Source organism: Puma concolor, chromosome A1, assembly GCF_028749965.1.
Source record: "Puma concolor isolate L17-30 chromosome A1, mPumCon1.1.hap2, whole genome shotgun sequence".
NCBI lineage: Eukaryota > Metazoa > Chordata > Mammalia > Carnivora > Felidae > Puma > Puma concolor.
The window spans coordinates 55,854,528-55,874,519 of record NC_141667.1 but is presented as its reverse complement, the minus strand read 5'-3'; positions in this window follow the sequence as shown (position 1 = coordinate 55,874,519).

Genomic DNA, 19,992 nt, shown 5'->3' with positions numbered 1-19,992 from the left:
CTCCATGTATGTTTACACCTACTTTTTACAAAACTGAGCTCATGTTACATATCTATCCTGCATGTTACTTTTTTTTTTCATCTTAAGTAGTTATCACTGCAAATGCAAATTTTAAATAATGTCAAAAATTGTGACTAGTAACACAGAAATACGTTTTTCCTGTATAATTAGAGTAAGATGTATATGGACCTCAGGGAATGTTTAGAAGTGAGAAGTTAGAGCTCTCCAGTGTGGCAACCCAGAGCCACTTTTGACTTATGGGCATGTGAAATGGGGCTAGTTGAAATTGAGAAGCCTTGTAAGAATAAAACACGCACTGGATTGCAAAGACTTAGCATGAGAAAAGGAATATAAAATAATCTTATCAATGTTATACTGATTATACGTTGAAATTGAAACATCCCAGTACATTAGACAAATGAAATATATTATTAAAATTAATTTCCTCTGTTTCTTTTTATTTTATCAATGTGGCTACTAGATAATTGGAAAGTATATTTGCAGCCCACAGTGTATTTCAACTGAATGGTGCTTGTGTCGGTTTTGGTTGGTTTTATTTCTTTGTATTAATACACTTCTCTCTGAGAAATAAAAATGCAAAGTGAACAAAGAAGTGACTCACTGAACAAACTTACTGACCTAGATGCAGCAAAGAACTTTTCCAAGTGCCCAGGGAACCCACTGTAGATTCCAGAATCAGAAAAGTAGAAGCCTACACAGCTGATGGAATAAATTTCCATACTGCTTCACTTTCTTCCTTATGTGATCCCTACATGATTCTGAGGAACCAGGTAGTGGAACAGATATACAAAGGCTATGCAGTTGGGAATTTCTGTACTTTAATTTTATGCAAAAAAGATGAATAACAAATAAGAAAACATCAGTGCTATGGTCTAAATGTCTGTGTCCCCATCAAATTCCTATATGTTGAAATCGTAACCCACAAAGATGATAGTCTTAGGAGAGGAGACCTTATTAATTATGTCCTTATAGAAGAGACCCAGAGATACTTTGCCCCTTTCGTCATATGAGGACACAGCAAGAGGTCAAAGGCTATAAACAGAAAGATGGTACTTACCAGACTATGATCGTGCTGGTGCCTTCACCTTGGACTTCCTGGCCTTCCTGGCCTCCAGAACTGTGAGAAATAAATTTCTGTTGTTTATAAGCTACCCAGTCTGTAGTATTTTGTTACACTAGCCCAAATAGACTAAGCTAATCAGTATTCATGAAAACCAAAATCTGCTTTTGGGTGATGCATAAATTGAATACAGTTTTCTAACTGTATGAATTCTAAGCTGGAGTTCCTTCCGAATCAAAGAAAGATCCCAAATAATTATGATTCCATTTTAATTATGAAATAGCTTACTCTAAATATTGAAAATTAATAATCCAAGAATTGATATACAAAATTTCCTCAGCAGAGAGAATATTCAGTTAAGTAGTTTACCTTGTTTTCAAACATGCTGAATAATAGATATGTTTGTATAAGTTAGAATATTTTAAAATTTTGGTTTGGGTCACAGCACTGTGGTTTAAGGAGCACTAACAAATATGATAATCAAGGTACTTGAAGCCTTAGCTCTAACTGGTTACATGGCCTTTTACAAGTTAATTACTTTCTGGATCTCTCTACACCTCAGCTGTAAAAGTCATGTTTGCAGCAGGGCAGCTAAAATGATGCAGTGTTTTTTTTTTTTTTTAAGTTTATTTATTAAGTTTTAAGAGAGAGAGAGAGAATAAGTGGGAGAGGGCCGGAGATAGAGGGAGAGAGAGAGAATCCCAAGCAGGCTCCTCACTGACAGCACAGAGCCCAATGTGGGGTTCGAACTCACAAACTATGAGATTAAGACCCGAGCTGAAACCAAGACTTGGACGCTCAACCGACTGAGCAACCCAGGCTCCCCTAAAATGCTGTACTTTTATTTTGAAATGCCCTCTGCTACAACCCTTCAAGAAATTCTTAAAGACTTCTTAAAGAAATTTAACTGAGATTATAAAGTGTAGAGAAGGAAGAAGACACAGTTAACACTCAAGTCTCCTCATCCAGAGATGTTGCCAGGGAATTTTCAGGGATTCCAAAGGATTCTGTTTTGAGAGTTTTTGTACTGTGCTTATCTTACTGGGAGAGTGAGCTCCCTGAGTATCAAGTGAAAGTTGAGCACTGAATGAAACATATGTTGTTTGCCATTCCTAACAGCGACATATCTTTGAATTCAGGTTATCAATTTAAATTATGACAAACCTGACTATTCTGTTTTGTTATTATAAATACCACGAAAGGTATGCACCCTCATCTGCCCATCCCACACTTCTTTGCCCAGCTTATTCTAGGTCTCCAAGCCCATCCCATAGACCTGCTAAAGGGACAACTTTTAGGCAGCAATGTTGGGCGCATGACACTTCATACTCAGTCTAAGCTGAGTGGACCTGGAATAGATCTAACTCAAAGGCAACCAAATAACAGGTCAACCAATGATTTATGCTGTGATGTGATTCAGAAATATGAATTGAGCCTACCAACTTTCTTCTCTTGGCAATGTGAGCCAAGAATTGATAAAAGAATGAGCTGATTTCCAAACAGAAATGCACCTGGAAAACCAAGAAGAAGAAATGAGCTCTGAAGTGAGGTTGAGAATAGAGATGATTTGTTTAAAAAAGTGAATAGATCAGATGAAAAAACAGGAAGATTCCATGACAGAAACATTAGCTGTGATCAATTTTATCTTTAGTAATTTTTTTGTTGTTGTTCTATTACATTCAAACCCAGAAATACTTAACTAAATTATACACTACCAATTACTCTGTTCATTAATGATTGCACTATTGGAAAAGACTGCATATACACTGGATGTGACACTGTCTCTTACCACAGGTGTTTGCAGTTGCCATTCTAAAATGGGGACATTAAAAACTTATCATGGTATTATGCTAAGTGAAATAACTCAGTCAGAGAAAGACCGATACCATATGTTTTCACTCATATGTGGATCTTGAGAAACTTAACAGAAGACCATGGGGGAGGGGAAGGGGAAAAAACTGTTGCAGAGGGAGGGAGGCAAACCATAAGAGGCTCTTAAATACTGAGAACAAAATGAGGGTTGATGAGGGTGGAGGAGAGGGGAAAGTGGGTGATGGGCATTGAGGAGGGTACTTGGGATGAGCACTGGGTGTTGTATGGAAACCAATTTGACAATAAATTATGTTAAAAATAAATTATATATAATTGAGAATATTTTTAAAAAGTTATCACGGGATTCCACTGGGAATCAAATTAAATAATATAGGCAAAGAATCTTTTGACTGGTGGATAAAAGGCTTTTAGAATATATTAATACTGAGTTCTCAAACAACCATCTTGTTAAATACCTGCCTTTTCACTGGAACACATTTTGCCAGTGCACTTTAACTTGAAAAGGAAGCTAAGTTCTGAGTCTATAGAATGAGAGAAATAAGCTGAACATACAAACCATTATATTTTAAAAGATCATGAATTTTTAAAGAAATCAGGTGTTGGCTAAAACTGTTTTTCTTTTCCTTCTTTACAATGTTACAGCGGAAATCCTCTAATGCAAATGAACTTCAACTACAACGAAGTAAGTGACATTACACCAAGTGGAAAACAAAGCCTGTCTGTGTCACCACATTCATCAGTTAACTTTTGATTATGTCTAATAATGTTGTGTGAAAAAAATCAGCATGTGAGAGTCATAGAATATAACCAGAAATACAGTCTATACTAGACGAAAATTTATTTCTCAGGGGCTTTAGTGGTTCTATTGGTCAAAATAAATGCATTAATAAATTACCTAAATTAAGCTTTTATGGGTGTCCCCAAATAGTTTTGGACTGAAGGAGTAATGTGGTTGAGTCCTGCTGGAGACAGTAATTATAAATATCCTTGAAACATTCATATGTTCCCACCAAAGGTATAGGGTGTAATATGAAGAGTTAAACATGACTGGACACATCAGAACGTAAAGCAGGCAGGGCCTTCAGGATAATGCCATAGGGAATGCTCTGGGGACCAAAACAGTTTAGATGTGGCTGTTGATGTTAATACCCTTCATGCCCATAAATTCAGAAAAGAAATTCCGATATGAACTAGGGTTTGTTTGTTTGTTTGTTTGTTGGCATAAGAAAATAGGAGAGAGAGAGAGAGAGAGACTGGGAATTGGTGCAGGTCTACAAAAAATGACATTATGAGACTTTCACCTTCTCTTACTTTATCATTAGACTAGGGCTGATTCATAAACAACCTCTTGAGGTGCCCACTGTCTTAAATAAAATGAATTTGGACTAAATGTAGTTTGGCTGATAAAGCAGTATTGAGATAAGAATCACGCTTGCACTTGCGTATTATTCCCAAGATGCCAACTAAACCAGATAGTTGGGAGAGAAAAGGGAAATGAGCTTATCCTTAAATATGTTATGAGATAAACTTTCAACAAATTATACTCAATAGAAAAGTAGAGAAACATGAGAATCATATAACCGAGCATACTAAAAATCCGTCCAAATCCAAAAAGTTTCATGTACGGGGAACATTTCAAACGGTGTAAATGGTACATGTGCATTCTGCTTATTCTATAATCATGAAATAAACAGACACATGCGTTTTCCGTATCATGGTGTGCTTAATAAGCAGTGATCTGTCAGCGTCACTTTAAAAGTCTAGTTGAACAGACTGGATCCCTATCTTACAAATGCTTACAAATATAGGGAGATAATCACTGACATGCTTAAGCTCCACTGTATCCATCTTTCAGACTGACGTCACATGGTAACTGTCTGTAAGGGAGGGAGAAGAATGCTTCTCTGAAGTGACCTTCACAACAGAGCTCAGAAACATCTACTCAATATAGTTAATGTTTGATTTACATTTAAAATGTTTTTTTTATTACAAAACAATCACTGAGAATTAAATAACCAAATTCCAATGAATACCAAATTAAATGCCAAATCAATTAAGGTATAATCAAAGACTGAAATAACCTTAGGAGAAAGAGCAAAGATAACAACAGCATATGGGATTTAATGTACTTCTTTTCATAAACATGCTTGTCCTCCAACCTCATTAATTTAATCGTTGCTCTGGCACCCAGCCCAACGTTAAGCACAATCTTTGAACAGTTGTCTGCAGCTGTGTGAGAGCTCTAGGCTGATGGCGACATGGAATATCACTAGGTGTTGGAATTCACAAACCAATTAAGATTAGTACAGGTTCACATCGCCCTATCTCCAAGGGTTCATTCCTTCTCATTTTTAAAGAGTATCCATCTTATTATTTAGCATCCTTAATATTAAAACAACAACAACAATGATCCCTGTGCTTCTAAAAGTAGAGAAATATTAGATTGTTCTGTTGAAGTAACATTTTTATTCCCGTTACATGGCAACTTTTCGGGAGCATGAGTAACTAATTTTCTCTTTTGGAAAACCTTAAAAGAGACTTACAAAAAGTTAAGGGCTCAGTATTATATTTGAGGCTGGCATGAAAACACTTAAACTCTATGGTCACTTAAAATAAGACTGACTCTAAATGTTAACCAAGGACCTTGTCCAGATGATTTCACTTCTTGGATAAATGTGCTATTAGTAATAAACTTTCTAACTCTTAGGCTGGAATCTTAATGTACTGATTCCTTTTTCTTATAGCATATTCTAGTTGTTCAGTTTATATGCATTATGAAGAATAATGAAAGCTTTATATATTTTTTTTTTAATTTGGAAAAATGTGTATTACTTTACATCACATTTGATTTCTCAAATGAATTACTGTGGCCCTTTGAAAAAATTTTGAAAATACATCTTTGGAGTCCACTATATTAGTCATGTCTTCTGGTATTCTTTATTTTTATTATTTTTTGACAATAACCAAATTACCTAATGTCATTTCAAGTTCATCCTATTCCATTTACACATGTACACAGAGCTGGGGTAATTCACTTATGTAGCTCAACATCTTCCTTGTTGCAGATGGTAAGTGTGCAGATTTCTCCCTCAAGGAAAGAAAATCTTTCATAAAATAACTGCATATTCTACTCATTTTTTTTCTCTTTGCTGATGCTTTTGTATTATTACACCCTGTCAGATTAGTAATTAGCATGCAGTCTCCATATCACATAAGTGCATTTTTCCTGCTTTCATAAAAGCCCCGTTAGCAACTCACAGCATATAATAACTGTAGATGGCAAAGAAAGAGGAAATAAATAATATAACAGGAATAACTGTAAGAGCAAGTGCAGCATTAGGTTGGTGCATTTATTTTGATCATGGTGTTGAGTTGCAACTCTTCCTGAAGAGTATGCTGGCACCTAGAACAGGTATGTGACCTTTGAAATTAATTTTTTCTTATTCCTATTTGAATAAATAATTGAATTAACAGCCTTGGTTATAATTTGAAGGAGAAAACTGTCTGAGGAAGGAGAATATCCTATAAAAAATCTACTTAAAAGGAAAAACAAATAATGAAAGGTTAATTCACAGGTGCACATTAAGTGAGACCTAAGGACCAACAAACCTAAAACAGTAGTTTTTGCCCACTAGTATCAGACTGAGATTATATCCACTGAAGATGAAATTACATGAGGGTTAACTAACAAATAGTCCTATTTGGGGGAAAAGTTAGTCTCCTTGGATATATTTTTCAAAGGCAAAATGATTCAATAAGCAATAACCAAGGTGAAACTATTCTGTGAAATTCCTTCACTAAAACTGTGGAACCGGACTGGTTACATAATTTGTAGATCGAAGTACAAAATGAAAATGCAAAGTCACTTGTTCAAATTAAGATTTTCAAAATGACAATAGAACAGCCTTAAACCAAGAAGGGGACCTTTCTAAGTGTGGGGACCTGTGAAACTCTCATGTCACATACCTATGAGCTGGCCTTGCTTCTGAAACACAGATTCCACCAGACTGACCTGAGGCTACTCTCAAATGAAGCCAGCAATGAAAGCAAAAACTCAAAGTCGCATCTTGATTCTGATCCTGGCTCCACTGCCCAAGTGTGACCTTCAGCAAGTTATTCATCTAAGCCTCAGTTTCTTCACCCCCAAAACTGATATCACAATGCATAAAGAACACCTTTTAAAGTGCTCACTGTATAGTAAGTACCCAGTAAATGCTGTTTGTCTAACATAGCACTAACATCTAATATCTAATGATCAAATATCACAACTCATTGAGTTTAAGACAGAAAATAGTTTGCACCTGGATATTTGTTTCTTTTACTTGTCATCCTTACTGATGTTTTGCCTAAATTTAGTTTGGTAATATAAGAAAGAACTACTGTTTAGTTAGCATTTGCATGTTTTCTTTTTATGGAAATCTCCATTCACAATATAAGTTAACTTATACAGTTAACTTATGCAGTGTTAAACTTATACAGTCTTAAACTTATACAGTGTTGTATGTCAATTATATCTCAATAAAACTGGATGAAATAAATCCAAATAAAGCTAATAAGAGTTGAGTGTATTCTTTTTTATCTAATTAATAACATCTAAAAATAACTATCACCCAGGACTATGTTAAGTAGCAAAATATAGTAAGTGCCTTGGAGCAGTTATCTGAATTGTTGAGATTTCATAAACGAAGTGATTCCCCTTGGACATCATACTTATTTCATATTACCAGTGTTAGTGGTGCTGATCATTATAATTACTAATAACCACTGTTAGAGCTAAAATTATGACATATTGACCATTGATACAAAGCAAATGACCACACTCCTTCAATTCTAACAAACTACAATTATATCACACAAAGTACAGACTGAATAAAAGCCTTTTGATGGAGAAAAAATAACTAAAACCCTACCATATTGTAGGTACATGTGAATTCTAAGATCCATTCTAGTTTCTAAAATATTGAAATATTTTATATGCATGCTAGTAATGAATATTTTATTCACATTATGATCTCATCACAAAAGTTTATTCATTTATTTTCTCACTGAAGGGGATATATATGTTATATATACATAATGTGTGTATATACATATATATGTAATGTAAAATACATTAACATTCTCATGACTATGAAGATAGAAATTATTCATTCCTTCATTAGTTCATTCCACAAATATTTACTAAGCACTTTCTATGTGTCAGGCACTATTTTAGTGCGATTTTTATTTATTTTATTGGCATTAAAAAAGTGAACAAACCACACAAAATTTTCTACCTCCATGGAGTTTACATTCTACAGGGGAAGATTTTCAATAAGCAAAATGAATAAGTACATATAAACTAAAAAAGATAATGCAAAGCTCTCTGGAGAAATGTTTTTCTTAAATGAAGGTTTGGAGTTTGGAAATTTGTGACTTAAAACAGGTGGTCAAAGATTATATAACTTAGAATTCTTCCTTTGATATTCTAATACAAATGGTGACTCATTTGTACTAAGACCTAGATTGAATATAATCGTGATTTTTTTGTTTGTTTGATTGCTATCTACTAGGAGTCCTTCATTATGCTAGGCATTCGAAAAATGTTATTAACTACTAAAAATATTGATTCTAGGGGTGCGTGGGTGGGTCAGTTGGTTAAGTATCTGACTCTTGCCTGTGGTTCAGGTCCTGATCTCACAGTTCATGAGCTAGAGCCCTGCATTGGGCTCTGCGCTGATAGCACGAAGCCTGCCTGGGGTGCTACCTCCCCTTTTCTCTCTGTCCCTCCTCTGCATGTGCATGCACTATTGCTCTCTCTCTCTCTCTCAAAATAAATAAACCTTTTTTTAAAAAAATATTCTACATTTTAAAATGCGGATTTTCTAGTTTGAGAATAAAGAAAAATAGATCTGAAAACATGATACAAGATAATTTCATATTTTAAGTGCTGAATTATATGGTAGATACATAAGTATAGACCATGTTGAGAGAAAAATATTGGTAATTCATAGTAAATTTGTGAAGACTCATCTCTTCCTCAACTTAGGAAGACATCTAGTAATTAGGTATGTGTTGAGTGTGTGTGTGTGAGAGTGTGTGTGTTTGCGTCCTACCCAGTAAATATTGAGAATTGCCAGGAATTGCTTACTTTTAATCACAACACCTTTTATGGGATGTGGGACCATACAGTAAATAAAAGGTGGTAAGATGAAAGGCACTCTTTCATTCCTTCAATCCATCTTTCAAAGGGAGGGGGGAGCTTTTATAAGGAGGTGGCTCTTACTTTTAAGCAAATTGTAATTATTTCTGAAAATTTTGTTATTTCTATAAAACTCTGCTCATACATGAACAAATTCATACCTACACTATCCCAAATCACTAGGTACACTATCTAAAACCTTTAATGAAAGGAGCCTTTTTGTTAGGGTTTTACTAGAGATTGTATTGTTTCTTGTTGAAATGTACTGTAATGAATACATTATAAAGGGACAGATCTGTAATTTAACCTTGGAGGAAAATAACTTCTAGAAAGAATACTAAATTGCTGAACATTTCAGGAGAGTAGGACAATAGACAGTATTCACTCTAATATCCATAGCTTAAGGTTGAAAGTTTACTATGAATTTCATCTTGTTTTATTGGTTTGTTCTCAAAAACCACTTTAAGTACACTTATACCAAACATCCACATTTGGATACTATGATCTAATTATCTATATCATAGCTGACTGTGTTGAACCAGATACAAATTATTTTTTTTACCCCACAGAACTCCAAGTTCTAATTAAAATTAGACCACACTAATAAGGTATCATAGTCGCAACAGTTCACATTCTTACAATTGTATTTTAAAAACTCAGGTAGAGGGGCGCCTGGGTGGCGCAGTCGGTTAAGCGTCCGACTTCAGCCAGGTCACGATCTCGCGGTCTGTGAGTTCGAGCCCCGCGTCGGGCTCTGGGCTGATGGCTCAGAGCCTGGAGCCTGCTTCCGATTCTGTGTCTCCCTCTCTCTCTGCCCCTCCCCCGTTCATGCTATGTCTCTCTCTCTCTCCCAAAAATAAATAAACGTTGAAAAAAAAAAAAACTTAAAAAAAAAAAAAAAAACTCAGGTAGAGTAAAAATACTGTTTCAGTGAGAGAAATCTCATTAATTTTTATTGAAAGAGTAGGTCAGATTTTTGGTGTTATATAGGTGAATAATATAACCTTGGAAATACTGAAATGATTTAAATGATTCATAGCTATTAATTTTCATCTAGCAGATTTTTGAGGGATTTCATGATAAAATATATTTTTATAATAGACTTATTCATTAAATGGTATTTGCATGATTAAATAGATAAGTTACAATAAATGGAGAAGATGGCATTCTCTGAAAAAAGGAAGCTAACTATTACACAAAATATTTTGTTTTCTGTGTTTGAAATAATAAATGTTAAGGTTCCTCACTTTTTGAGTGAATACATCATAGACTCCTTTTTAGTTCATTCATATTCTACCTACTTTCTGTCAGCCAGTCACTGTTTTAGGCTCTGGGCTGTAGGGACATAGCCATTAATAAAATGTAAACATCTTTGCTTTCCTACAGCATATATTCTGGTAGGAAAGACAGATTATAGATAAGTAAAAACATAAATTATTAAAATGTCAAATAGTGGTAAGTATTATAAAGAGAAGCAGAGTAAGAGGACGGGGTTGATGAAACAGAAGCATTATTGCAGGGAGGGTGGCCAAGGAAGGTATTTCAGTGGAGAGGATATATTGTCAGAAACCCAGAAGATACAACTTTGGAAGCTATTTGAAGATCTGAGAAAAACTTCTAGAAGAGGAAACGAGTACAAAGATCCTGGGTCAGGAATGAACTTGGTGCCTTTGAAGGCAAGAAGATCAAAGTGATGAGTCTAGTGTACAAGGAAGAAAAGCAGGAGACTGGGTCAGAGAAGTCAGCGGTCGACTCCAGGAAGGCCATGTAGGCTGTGCTGAGGAGTTGTTTCTTCCAAGTGCAGCAGCAGAAAGTGAGCAGTGTTGAATAGGATTCTGATGTGGTTTATATGTAGTTTAAAAAAGAATGCTCTACTTTCTGCAGAGCAAGGATTAAAGAAGGGAAACAAGGTTGTTGCTGGACTATAGGCAAATGATGAAATGGCATGCATTATAGTACTTAGGGTGCTAATAGCTCGGGTGCTTAGATATAGTACATTACTATGCTGCTCAGAAATCCCTGTGTTTCTTTCTGTATCAGGGAGAGGGAGATAAATGTGTCTGATGATGTTGGGTATGCCCAAAGAAACTCACTTAAATGATATGAATAGAAAGAAACAATCCTATATCAAGGTTAATCACTGGCCTTTTAGGGAGTTACAAAACTCACAATTAGTTGAGCATAGCATTTGAATAAGGTACTAAGAAGGAAAAAATGTCCAAGAAGGAATATTTTGAATGGTGTTCATTTATTTCTGTTGTCCCAGGAAAAGAAAGTAGATATACTGTATAAACAGATAACTAGAGATTAAGCCCGTAGATGTATATTAAAAAAAGAAAAAGGAAAAAGAAAAGCTTGCAATCACTGCCCTAGTGACTATGTATTTATCATCCCCTAAACAGCATCCATGTGCAATAATAATGGCATAAAAATGGTGTCTACATTTATGACTGTCAGGCCCTAGACATCCTGTTAGGTGATTTGCTTTATCTCATTTCCTCCTCTCCTCACTCTGTGATGTGGACGTTATTATTACCCATGTGTCTCAAGTTGAGGACATTCAGGCACAGAATGTTTACGTAAGTTGCCTACCCTAACTCACCAAGCCATTAACTGGTAAAGCTGGGGATCAAGCCCAGATCTGTATACTGTGTACTAATACTGGTTAATTTAGTGAACCTACTTTCTCATGATATGATAAAAATAAGCAGCTGATGAACACTCTTCCTGTTCCACTGGTTATTTTGAAATATAGACACAGTGTCTTTTTGGTAACAGCATGCAGCAGTCAGACAGCTTACAAAACATATACATCCTAGCAAAGACGTACACTGACCATTTTAAAGTCGGTGAGTCAATACAACCACCAAGGACATAAATACACCAAGTGACAGCATAATTAATCCTCTGTACACAATCAATGAGGAATAATAATGTTTCTTGGGAAATGGAATATAGTAGAATGAGCCTGAATTTTCCCTGAGCACAGATGTTGAGTTGCTATTCAATGAATCCTCCCTGGAGGAGATTGTAACAAATACACGAAACCCCTCAAGGACAGCCAGGGTTGTAAATTGTGAGCTATAAAGATAATAATATAAATATTGTGCCAACATTTATAATTTATTTGCTGGACTCACAGGTGAGAAATAGGGGTTAGCTGGCAGGTCTAATTTGAACCAGTGTTGGCAAACCCATGCCTCACACTAAATCATTGCTTTCTGTGTTTTCTTTAGCTTAAAAATATATAATAAAGTTCCAACAAAGCTACTTCCTTTGGACAAATGAAGCTGTGGACACAGATTTGCAATGTTACATTATAAAGTTACTGGAGGGCTAGTATACGGACAGTTTTTCTTCAAAACTTGTAGTGAAGAACTTTATGCAGTTAGAATACACTGGGTGAAGGCATAAAAGCATAAGAGAATTTTTCTTTAAACATGCAAAATTGCATAGTTTTGTTTAATTTGGTCGAAACTCATCATTGGGAAGTCAAAAGTACTAACTGAAGAAGGACATCACTGTGATAGGAAGGGGTCATGAAAAGAACACAGAATTGAATAATTCAATGCATTTTTATTTAATAAATTGAATAGTTTATATTAAAAAAAAAAGAAGAACATATCTCAAAAGGTTTTTTTGCCTGGTTTCAGCTGTGTCTTAAACTAGTCATTTTGGGCAAATCAGATAGTCCTCAAGGGCCTATAGATAGTTTAAACAGTGCCTGCTACTTCCAACACATGAATAAAAAGTGAGATGTGTCTGGAGCGTCTAGGTGGCTCAGTTGGTTAAGTATACGACGACTTCAGCTCAGGTTATGATCTCACAGTTCTCATCAGGCTCTCTGCTGTCAACACAGACCCACTTCTGACCCTCTGTCCCCCTTTTTATGCCCCTCCCCTGCTTGTTCTCATTCTCTCTCTCTCTCTCCGTCTGTCTCTCTCTCAAAATAAAAACTAAACTTAAAAAAAGTGAGATGTGCCTAAGAGAAGGGCAGTATTACTTTGTCTTCAGTGGTGCCCTCCAGTTCCTAGCTGGGCAGCATTGGTAAGCTTTTCAGCCTCCATGTACCCAAGTTACCCCATCTTGCCAATGAGAGTAATAAAACTTACATTTGATATTCTTTTGAGGATTACTGAAAATATCGTGATGCTTGTCAACTTCTGAGTACTGTACCTTAGAGAAAGCAAGAGCTTCATCACTAATAGCATTCTACATTTTCTATAGATCACACAAGCTAATAAACCTTCAGTAAATGTTTACTGAATAAAGGAAGAAGTATGGTCAGAAGTGTCACTGGATCTCACTAGTTTCCTGTTTACACCTAGTTTGCTAGAGTTTGTAGGTGTGTACAAACTGATGATATGATCAGGAAGGCACAAAAAACAAATCTGCTATTTCTGTCTGAGGAAATTGGGCAAGCATACATGGAAATGTTTAAGGACTACCCTATCAAATGCACAGGCTTTTGTGAAGCAGACATGACAACACCACACTCCGTAAGCAAAGGGAAAGAGTGGTGGAAATATAAAGTCTATTTAGAGACCCCCTAAGAGTTAATGGATAATTAAGTGAAAGGATGTGTTAGGGAGTGGAAAGAAAGGGCAAGGAGAGCAGCAGAAGAGGTAAGAAATGAAGTTTATCATTTTTAAGTAATAAAAGCTTCCCGGAACATGGTGTTAAATAAATTACAAATTATTTATTTATTTATTTATTTATTTATTTATTTATTTATTTATTTTTGGAGGAAGAGTTCACGAAATTTGAATGTAAAATAAAAAGTCACCAAGAAAACATATTTCCCTTTGACTATCAATAATCATCGGCTTACTGTTTCAGTCCTGGGCCAATTTCATCTCTTATCTCTCACCATAGGATGTTTCCTCTCCTAGATTCTACACACAAAACTCATGAAAGGAAGACCATCTTGTCCTGATAAAATGATCAAGGACAGTCTTTTTGGGACTATTAATCTGGAGATGTGTCAGGTCGAGTGAACAAATTGGAAAGAAAAGGGGAGACCAGTGGTTAAGTGGCAAAGGTCTCAGCCAGTGTGATTACCTTACTGGAAATAAAATGAAACAGATGGTGTTGGGTGGCCAAGGGCGGGGGGGGGGGGGTAGCTAAATATTGAACACATTTAGTAGGAACATGCTTTCTCATTTTCTTTCATGATTAATTGAAAAACGTGGTAACTTGAAGTATGGATGGTCAATTTCAACCATCTCTATGATTACAGCTATGCTACTACTCATAGAGGGTGGTAACATTGCTGAGTATCTAAAAGAAAATCTTTGAAGTTGAAAATCTAAAATTTTCTTAAAGTTTTAATATACCAGAATTCTCAATAATTAAATAACATCATATGTTTTCTATCTGGGGTTAAAAAATTGGTTCTGAGTATTCTCAAAGCACAAACTGCAATATTAGAAAATTAGTTCCATAGAAATCATTTCTTTTTCTCATGTTTTGAAATAAAAATTAATCTCTAAAATACTTAAAAGCTACAAAAGACAGGGCCTTCCCTTTTCAAATGACTGTAAATTGTGTATATATTTCAGCTTTGGGCCATATCTGTTAGGCAACATGTGTATTTATCTCAGATCCTCACTTTTTGAGTAGAGAATCCTGCTGGCAAATTAACAATAGAATGTTAGAGAAAGGTTTTAACAGTTTAAACATCAGTTTGTCTGCATTTATCCAACTCAGTAATCTCTACTGTGGATATATTAGATTTGTTTGTATTTTTTAAATCTCATTACAACTTTTTGAAAACAGGAAATTGCTTCTACTATGAAAGATCAATGTGCTCTTGACTCTGGCATTTTCAACAATGGCTTATCTATGCTGATGTAGTAATGGAGATGGGCGGATATGAGAATGAGTTTGGGTTCTCTAACAGGCTTTGAAAGAAAGTCACTCAGCAGAAAAACCACAATAATTATGAATTCTTAAACTTAATGATGCTTATCCAACCAGATTATTCAACTGCCCAAAGAATCAAACTCTCAGGTTCATACCTACTTCTGTTACAAATTTATTTTTTTGAGGGAGAGGGGGAAAGGAAGAGGATTTGTAAGATCATGATTAATAGATTTAATTTAGAGAAAACTGTATTATATCATGCCCCGTAATTAGAAATGGAAAAAAAGTCTTGGAAATTTGGCCCAAAACATAAGCCAAACCATTTCAAACTGGAAATGATTCCAGAAATTTAAGCCTAGGATTTTCGTTTTGTTTCATCTTGGTCAGAAACAGCATGGGATCAATTAGATAAAATTTTGTTTCTCATTAGAGCCAGTTAACCTACTCACAAAATAAACATCATGATATGCTGCAAATTTGTGTCTTCTGCCTAAACCATTCACTGTGACTTCTGATCCACTTATACTGCCCAAATTACTATTCTTAATTATTTATCTTCCTTTCTAAAAACTCTCATCCATTTCTAGGATTTAGTGCCAAATTTCAAAGTTCTATTTCTAGCTGTCTACTGAATTCCACCTAGGAGTTCCACAGGCAACTCAAACAGAACAAAGCATTTACCTATCCCCTAATAAAAATTCTCTTATTTTTAGCTTGATTTCTAGTGCAACTTATCACCAAGCCCGAATTTATTGAAGCTCTCCTCTCTAATTATTCACCTACAAATTATACCCAAAGAATTTTCTTCAGAAACTTTTTCCCAAGTTGGGGCAACCCCCTCCTGTTGAGGCTTTCACTGATTTTCAGTAAAATCACAGGAATTCTCATGCTTAACTGCTTCTTTCTGCTATCAATCCTCTACTACCTTGACGAAGTGGTCTTGACAAATTTCAATGTTATCCCATTATTCACTCCCTGGAATCCTTTGATGATTCCGATTGCCTTCAGGATAAAGCATCAAGTTCTTAGTATGACTACCAGGCTCTTAATGAATTGGCAATAATGTTAAATTGCCAAATCCCCCAATTCCTTCCTTCTTCAGACCTACTTCTCATTTCCCAGAAAGTTTTTTTTTTGTTTGTTTTGTTTTGTTTTGTTTTCTAGTTTTGGTTTTGTAAATAAATTCTGGATACATTACATTAAGATACTTACCATTACCTCAATATACTGAATCTAAATTCTAACTTTTTTTCTATCATACAAGGGGCATTAAAGCAGCATTAACAAAATAATAGTCAAAAATTTGCATGACTACCCCAAGTTCCACTTTTTTTCTAATCTCTTCTTGTTCTCTTATATGAACAAAAGCATTTTTTAAAGATTATTATAGCTATAAAATGGGTAACATTCTCTAATTTTTAATATTTAACTCTAGGATTTCTTTTCTGCAGTTAACATTCTGTTGAATTCTTATTCACATCTTGAAGGACCCTGGTTCTCTTGTTATCATTACCAATGTAAAGTCTTCCTTGACTTGTTTGGGGATTATACCTAGAAATTTTAATACTCCTTTCTTAGTAATTGATAGACAAGTAGACAGTAAATCAGTAAGTATATGAAAGGCTTAAACAGCACTACCAACCATTTTTGACCCACTGACAACTATAAAATGCTCCATTCAATAAGAGCAGAATACATATTCTTTTCAAGTGTACACAGAATATTCATCAACACAGGCCACATTCTGGGCCATAAAACAAGTCTTAATACATTTAAGAAGACTGAAATCATACAAAATATGTTATCTGAGTGTAAGGGAGTGAAATGAGAATTCAACAACAAAAAGATTTTTGGAAAATCTCCACAAACTATTAGGAAATTAAATGCTTTATGAATAATGGGTCAAGGCATAAATCAAAAGGAAAATTAGAATATATTTTGAAACAGGGGTACCTGGGTGCCTCAGTCAGTTAAGCATCCAACTTTGGCTCAGGTCATGATCTCACAGTTTGTGAGTTCAAGCCCTGCATTGGGCTCTGTGCTGACAGCTCAGAGCCTGGAGCCTGCTTGGAATTCTGTGTCTCCCTCTCTCTCTACCCCTCTCCTGCTCATGCTCTGTCTCTCATTCTCAAAAATAAATAAAAATTAAAATTTTTTTATTTAAAAAAAGGATATATTTTGAAACAAACAAAAATTAAAACATAAAATATCAGAACTTGAGGAGTGTAGTAAAAGCAGGGCACAGAAAGAAATACGTAACAGTAAACATTTATACAAATCTTCCTTGACAGATGATGGGGTTACATCCCAATAAACCCACCCTAAATTTAAAAAAAAATGTTAATGCTTATTTTACTTCTGAGGGAGTGAAAGAGAGAGCATGAGCAGGGGAGGCTCAGAGAGGGAGACACAGAATCCAAAGAACGCTCCAAGCTGTCAGCACAGAGCCTGACATGGGGCTCAAATCCACGAACCGTGAGATCATGACCTGAGCCAAAGTCGGACACTTAACTGACTGATCCACCCAGGCCTAAACGAAGCCTACATTTAAAATATTGTTGGGGCGTCTGGGTGGCTCAGTCGGTTAAGCGACGGACTTCGGCTCAGGTCATGATCTCACAGTCCGTGAGTTCGAGCCCCGCGTCGGGCTCTGTGCTGACAGCTCAGAGCCTGGATCCCGTTTCAGATTCTGTGTCTCCCTCTCTCTGACCCTCCCCCATTCATGCTCTGTCTCTCTCTGTCTCAAAAATAAATAAACATTAAAAAAAATTTTTTTAAATATTGTTAAGCCCAAATTCATTTAATACACCTGACCTACAAAGCTTAGCCTAATCTACCTTAACTGTGCTCAGAACGCTTACATTAGCCTACAGATGGACAAAATCATTGAACACAATGTCTATTTTACACTAGTGTTGAATATCTCCCATAACATACTGAATACTGTACTGAGAGTGAAAAAAAGAATGGATGTATGGGTCCAGAATGGTTGGAAGTGGGTCCCAGTTGTCCACGCTCATGATCACATGGCGGTATGGGAGCTGCAGCTCACCACCACCGCCCAGTATCAGTAGAGTGTATGGTACTGTATATCACTATGCCAGGAAGAGCTCAAAATTCAAAATGGGAAGTAATGTTTCTACTAAAGGTGCATCACTTTCACACCATCATAAGATGAAAAATTGAAGTCAGGGACCATCTGTGCTACAACAGATCAAAGGACTCAGTTAATGATTAAGATTCCCACTTGAAAAAGTTAGGATAAAAGGGTAAGTTAAACCTAGGCAAAAGAGCAAATTAAACCCACTAAGCAGAAGGAAAAAAAAATTGATGTAACAGAAGAAATCAATGAAATAGAAAATAGTAAGGACAAGAGAAAATCAAGGAAACCAGAAGCTGGTTCGTTGAAAAAACAACAAAATGGACAAATCAATTACCAGACTGATAAGGAAAAAAAGTAAGAAGACACAAATGACCAGTATTAGGAATGAAAGAGGGACAAACCCCACAGATATTGAAAGGATAAGTAGGGAGTATATGAACAACTTTATAGCAATGGATGTGATCACTTTATATAAAATGGACAAATACTCTGCAAGCACAAGCTACAAAAGCTCACTCAAGAAATTGCATTTATAGTTAAACACCTTCCCACAAGACTGGAAATAATGCCAATTTTTCACAAATTCTCTCAGAATCTAGAAGAGAAGTTCACTTCTTTGTACTCTACTTGTGCTCAATATGGAAATAAAAACAGAACCTAGAAGGTTCTAAGAACAATTGTTTTGCTCCCATTTAAAGCCTGGAGGCCAGCATTACTCTGATAACAAAACAGGGCATACACCTCATAAGCATAGATATAAAAATCTGTCAGGGCACCTGGGTGGCTCAGTTGGTTGAGCATCTGACTTCGGCTCAGGTCATGATCTCACAGTTCGTGGGTTTGAGCACCACATCAGGCTCTGTGCTGACCGCTTGCTCAGAGCCTGAAGCCTGCTTCAGATTCTGTGTCTCCTTCTCTCTCTGCCCCTCCCCTGCTCACTCTGTGTCTCAAAAATAAATAAATGTAAAAAAAATTTTTTAAAAATCTGTAAAAATATTTCAGCTAACTGTATAGAGCAATACCAAAAATAAATAAGAATCATAAGCAAGTAAGATTTATTCCAGGATAGAATGCATTTCACCACATCAAAAGAACAAAAACAAAAATGCTTATGATCATCTCAAAAAGACATAGGAAAAGTTATTTGTCAAAATTCCGTATTCATTCATGATGAAAACCTTCAGTACACTAGAAGGGGATTTCCTCAGCCTAATAAGGATGTCTAAAAACCAAGAGCAGGTTTCATACTGAGATCGGGAACAAGGTGAGAATATCCACAATCTATTCAACACGGAAATGAAAATGTATGTGCAAACAATGGGATAACTCTCGGGAGGAAAAAAAGGAACAGACTGTTGACACATACAACATGAATAAACCCCAAAGGCATTAATTTAAAAAGCCAGGAAGAGCAGACTACATATGTAGGATTCCACTTACACATGACATTGTAGAAATCCAAACTCTAAAACTTGAGGGCTAGAAAACCAGGAAAGCAGCTGCCAGGGTAGAGAATTACAGGAGTAATTAATACCAACAAGCACAAGATGACTTTTTTGGACAGTGGAAATATTCCATATCACGATTGTGTCAGGAATTTCACCAGTTTATATAGTTGTTAAAACACATCAAATTGTAGAATTAAAATCGGTGAAATTTTGTATATAAAATTTATGTAAAATATGATTTCAAAGGTTAGAAATTTTCTGAGGAAAATTGAGTTTATGTATTGATCAACGTGCTATAGAAGTAATATTTAAAAAGTAATAGGTATGAAGCATTTAGCTATGCCTCACTCTAGACAATTTGGGTCTAAAAATATTTGTATTCATGATGTATGTGAAAAATGTACTGGTGCTTTTATTCGTGAAAGTCTTCTTACTTGTAACATAAATATTCACCTAATGAATATTATTCATTAAAATGCTA